The sequence below is a fragment of the Aristolochia californica genome, unplaced genomic scaffold (assembly GCF_029961685.1).
Source record: "Aristolochia californica isolate CCGP_79_NKW_82.1479 unplaced genomic scaffold, dmAriCali1.0.hap1 SCAF_11, whole genome shotgun sequence".
NCBI lineage: Eukaryota > Viridiplantae > Streptophyta > Magnoliopsida > Piperales > Aristolochiaceae > Aristolochia > Aristolochia californica.
In genome coordinates, this window is record NW_027181782.1 from 28941881 (window position 1) to 28948140 (window position 6260).

Consider the following 6260-nt stretch of genomic DNA (forward strand, 5'->3'; position numbering starts at 1 on the left):
AACGTTTATGAACTTAGTGTCGAACCCATCACAATGATTATACTAAGTCTCTCCAATGTGGCTTGACGAGCACTATACCATGCTACATAGTCAAGTGCCTTTAATCGAACACTTTGTGTGCAAAGTGTTGAAACAAATCTAATTACTTGAGAGTCAATTTTTTTTAAAATATACCAATTTTGTGTGCTCATGAAGTCTTTAATGGTAAGGACACTAGAATTGGGACTTTTTGTTTTGACATCACTCTTTAATGTCATCTAGGGTTCTCTACATGGAAATCATCTCCCTTGGTGATAGCTAGGGTTTCTGTACAGGAACCTCCTCCTAGTGACTGAACATAATGGTCACTCACTAGTCTCGCTTATTCTACCTATGTGGAAGAACTACTTTCTGCCAACTCCTCTACAAATGCTTCCACATGTTGAGGATGTCACTCTAATACCACTGATATGTCAGAGATGATTCCCGACGGTGAAGCAAGACCACATATTAGCTAAGGTCAAAGTTTACACTCTAGTCTTCACGGGAATGAAAATGAAGTGCATCGGACAGCAGCTGACGGCACAACGAGAGCTCTCAGCTCTTACGACAATGGACAGAACCACCACCACCTCACAGGACTGACAGGATAGTCCAGATGGAGAGCGTCGTGCTCTCTGGTCTCTCGGAAAAGATGGCGGCACTAGAGAAGATGAACAGTCGCTCTAAAATGCTTTCGTGCCTTCCTCTCTTTTCATTAGCTATTTAAGCTTAGGTTTTAGAGATTATTACAAACTGGCCCATGGGACCACTACAAAGCCCCCAACCCATTAAGCCTACTCTAAATACCCTATTTACATAACCCAAATTGTAAAAATATTATAATCAGAAATTCTATCTAAAATACAATGCAAGATATCGTAACATCCCCCAACAAATTGATGTTGGTTAGTCAACTAGCAACAATTTCCTAACCAGGAAATTATTCCGTGGTTGAGACAATGTTTTGGTGAAGATATCAGCTACTTGAAGATCTGAAGAGATGTATGTTATGGTCCCTAGCCATGGATCTAGTAACTCGATGAGATACTGATGAATCCAGCACGTTACAAGGTTTTTAAACACTGTAAGGAACCAAGAATCTCGTCTCCAACCACTATTCACGCAGGTAAGTTGAAACAGAATCCCTTTTGTCTAACGTATGGATTTAACCACTAATCACGAAGGTAAATTAAAACAGAATTCTAACCTGCTGTACTTAAGAAAATAGAATCTCAAGTTACCTCTTTGAATGAATTCAGAACTCCTCAGCTCAGATTCGGAACTCCTCTTCAGCCCAAAATTCGGAACTCCTCTGCCCAGAATTCGGAACTCCTCCTCAGCACAAAATTCGGAACTCCTCTGCCTAGAATTCGGAACTCCTCCTCAGCTTAGATTCGGAACTCCTCTTAAGCCTAAAATTCAGAACTCCTCTGCCCAGAATTCGGAACTCCCAACCAGCAACAAGAACCCGTCTTCCTTCCTGGGTAGACTCACGTCAAGACCTCTCCTTTTCTGGAATTTTCGTGAAAGAGATGATCTTCTCTTGCAGCTCAGAAGAGAAAGGTAATTCCTCTTCCTTTTCCTTCCAAGATCTCCTCAAAGACTCCCCAATGGATGCAGCAAACCCCCAAGAGAGTTCAAGCCAAGAACCCTAGAATAGAGAGCCTAGAAAGAACCTAAATTACCCTAGTTTATGCTAATTCCGAACTTGCTTTATTTCTCCATCCTTACCCTTAAATAGGGTAATTAACATCAACATAGGTTAGGGTTATAAAACCCAATTCTACCCCTACCTTTAAGTCTTATTACAAATCAATAAAATTCTAAATTAAAAGCAACATAAATAATAAAAGTAAAGTAGATGACTCAGTCTTATTGAGTCCATAACATTTGCCCCCCCTTGGAGATCGAGCTTGACCTCAAGCTCGGAAGCTGGGTAGACCTGGTGAAAGTTGTCGAGCCGCTCCCATTTTGTGTAGTTGTGGCCGATTGCTGCCCAGTAATGGCATGCAGGGAGATGTCTGGTGGTTCTTCTTCAATCATATCCTCTGTCACCTCGATATCCTCATCTTCAACCTTATCGATCAAAAACAATCTTTTGCACTGATGCCCAACTCGATATGGTTCATCACAGTTGTAACATAGATTCTTAGCCCGCCGTTCCGCCATCTCAGCACTTGTCAATTTTTTTATATAAGGAGTTGTAGGTTGACTAGATCTCGGATCCCCTGTCAAAGTAATACCCGGGTTGTCTCTCGAAGGAATGCGCTCCCCTGACCCTGGAGGTCGCCTGTGCTGTGCCTGTTGTCACAATTCTAAAGCATGAGCTATATTCATAGTGTTGGATAAGTCAACAGGTGCATAGAGCTCCACCTCAAGCTTTAAGGCCTCCGTCAGTCCTGCTGTAAATAGCGCAACTTGCTGATCCACTTGTACCCTACTGCTGGCTCGTGCTAATTTTTCTTGGAACAATTTTTGATATTGCTCCACGGCCTCAGTTTGGCGTAGTAAAACCAAATCTCCCAAAGGGTTACTGTAAGCCGGAGGACCAAAATGGAGAGAACACAATCGCTTAAATTCATCCCAATCTACCACCTCGCTATCAACCTCAACTAGCTGGTACCAAAGTTGTGCTTCCCCTAGTAAGTGGAAAATAGCTACGTTGACTCGGTCACATGTTGGCACTCGCTGATGGCTAAAATTCTTTTCGCATCGATACAACCATATCAAACGGTCTTCTGACCCATTATAAGTAGGGAATTCCATTTTAGTATACCTCGGAATAGTGCCTCCCCCCTGGTAGAAGTGTCCCCCCGGAATGAGGGGTCCTTGCTGTCCTGAGAAACTCGTGCGCCTCGGAAATTCATCTCCTCCTCTGTTATACAAATGGTCCCCTCCTCTCTGATCTGGAATGAGGGGTACAGTCCCTCCCCCCCTGGTTGAGGTGTCCCCCTGGAATGAAGGGTCCTTGCTGACCCGACAAACTCGTGTGTCTAGTAAACTCATCTCCCCCTCTGATCTGCGAATGGTCTCCCGGAATTGGGTTTTTGCCAGTGCTCAGACCAGTCTCCATGTTATCCATCCTTCCTTTCAAGATTTCCAAACTCAGAGTGAACTTTTCCTCCAATGCAGCAAATTTCTTGCCAGTAGTTAGACCATTCTCCATGCTATCCATCCTTCTCTTCAAGGTCTCCTTATCGATATCAATTTTTGAGAACCTCTCTAGGACAGTATCAAATTTTATTTCAAGCAATTCAAAGTATTCATTGGTGCTTCTCTCTGCCGGGTTACCCTGCTCTGATACCAAGTTGTTATGGTCCCTAGCCATGGATCTAGTAACTCGGCGAGATATTGATGAATCCAATGCGTTACAAGGTTTTTAAACACTGTAATGAACCAAGAATCTCGTCTCCAACCACTGTTCACGCAGGTAAGTTGAAACAGAATCCCTTTTGTCTAACGTATGGATTTAACCACTAATCACATAGGTAAATTAAAACAGAATTCTAACCTGCTGTACTTAAGAAAATAGAATCTCAAGTTACCTCTTTGAATGAATTCAGAACTCCTCAACTCAGATTCGGAACTCCTCTTCAGCCCAAAATTCGGAACTCCTCTGCCCAGAATTCGGAACTCCTCCTCAGCACAAAATTCGGAACTCCTCTGCCCAGAATTCGGAACTCCTCCTCAGCTCAGATTCAGAACTCCTCTTAAGCCCAAAATTCGGAACTCCTCTGCCTAGAATTCGGAACTCCCAACCAGCAACAAGAACCCATCCTCCTTCCTGGGTAGACTCACGTCAAGACCTCTCCTTTTCTGGAATTTTCATGAAAGAGATGATCTTCTCTTGCAGCTCAGAAGAGAAAGGTAATTCCTCTTCCTTTTCCTTCCAAGATCTCCTCAAAGACTCCCCAATGGATGCAACAAACCCCCAAGAGAGTTCAAGCCAAGAACCCTAGAATAGAGAGCCTAGAAAGAACCTAAATTACCCTAGTTTATGCTAATTCCGAACTTGCTTTATTTCTCCATCCTTACCCCTTAAATAGGGTAATTAACATCAACATAGGTTAGGGTTATAAAACCCAATTCTACCCCTACCTTTAAGTCTTATTACAAATCAATAAAATTCTAAATTAAAAGCAACATAAATAATAAAAGTAAAAGTAGATGACTCGGTCTTATTGAGTCCATAACATCTACCCCCCCTTGGCGATCGAGCTTGACCTCAAGCTCGGAAGCTGGGTAGACCTGGTGAAAGTTGTCGAGCCGCTCCCATTTTGTGTAGTTGTGGCCGATTGCTGCCTAGTAATGGCATGCAAGGAGATGTCCGGTGGTTCTTCCTCAATCATATCCTCTGTCACCTCGATATCCTCATCTTCAACCTTATCGATCAAAAACAATCTTTTGCACTGATGCCCAACCCGATATGGTTCATCACAATTGTAACATAAATTCTTAGCCCGCCGTTCCTCCAACTCAGCACTTGTCAATTTTTTTATATAAGGAGTTGTAGGATGACTAGATCTTGGATCCCCTTTCAAAGTAATACCCGGGTTGTTTCTCGGAGGAATGCACTCCCCTGACCCTGGAGGTCGTCTGTGCTATGCCTGCTATCGCAATTCTAAAGCATGAGCTATATTCATAGCGCTGGATAAGTCAACAGGTGCATAGAGCTCCACCTCAAGCTTTAAGGCCTCCGTCAGTCCTGTTGTAAATAGCGCAACTTGCTGATCCACTTGTACCATACTGCTGGCTCGTGCTAATTTTTCCTGGAACAATTTTTGATATTGCTCCACGGCCTCAGTTTGGCGTAGTAAAACCAAATCTCCAAAAGGGTTACTGTAAGCCGGAGGACCAAAACGGAGAGAACACAGTTGCTTAAATTCATCCCAATCTACTACCTCACTATCAACCTCAACTAGCTGGTACCAAAGTTGTGCTTCCCCTAGTAAGTGGAAAACAGCTATGTTGACTCGGTCACAGGTTGGGACTCGCTGATGGCTAAAATTTTTTTTAGCATCGATACAACCATGTCAAAGGGTCTTCTGACCCATTATAAGTAGGGAATTCCATTTTAGTATACCTCGAAATAGTGCCTCCTCCCTGGTAGAAGTGTCCCCCCGGAATGAGGGGTCCTTGCTGTCCTGAGAAACTCGTGTGCCTCGGAAATTCATCTCCCCCTTTGTTATACAAATGGTCCCCTCCTCTCTGATCTGGAATGAGGGGTACAGTCCCTCCCCCCTGGTTGAGGTGTCCCCCTGGAATGAAGGGTCCTTGCTGACCCGAGAAACTCGTGTGTCTAGTAAACTCATCTCCCCCTCTGATCTGCGAATGGTCTCCCGGAATTGGGTTTTTGCCAGTGCTCAGACCAGTCTCCATGTTATCCATCCTTCCTTTCAAGGTTTCCAAACTGAGAGTGAACTTTTCCTCCAATGCAGCAAATTTCTTGCTAGTAGTTAGACCATTCTCCATGCTATCCATCCTTCCCTTCAAGGTCTCCATATCGATATCAATTTTTGAGAACCTCTCTAGGACAGTATCAAATTTTCTTTCAAGCAATTCAAAGTATTCATTGGTGCTTCTCTCTGCCGGGTTACCCTGCTCTGATACCAAGTTGTTATGGTCCCTAGCCATGGATCTAGTAACTCGGCGAGATATTGATGAATCCAATGCGTTATAAGGTTTTTAAACACTGTAAGGAACCAAGAATCTCGTCTCCAACCACTGTTCATGTAGGTAAGTTGAAACAGAATCCCTTTTGTCTAACGTATGGATTTAACCACTAATCACGTAGGTAAATTAAAACAGAATTCTAACCTGCTGTACTTAAGAAAATAGAATCTCAAGTTGCCTCTTTGAATGAATTCAGAACTCCTCAGCTCAGATTCGGAACTCCTCTTCAGTCCAAAATTCAGAACTCCTCTGCCCAGAATTCGGAACTCCTCCTCAACACAAAATTCGGAACTCCTCTGCCCAGAATTCGGAACTCCTCCTCAGTTCAGATTCAGAACTCCTCTTAAGCCCAAAATTCGGAACTCCTCTGCCTAGAATTCGGAACTCCCAACCAGCAACAAGAACCCGTCCTCCTTCCTGGGTAGACTCATGTCAAGACCTCTCCTTTTCTGGAATTTTCGTGTAAGAGATGATCTTCTCTTGCAGTTCAGAAGAGAAAGGTAATTCCTCTTCCTTTTCCTTCCAATATCTCCTCAAAGACTCCCCAATGGATGCAGCAAACCCCC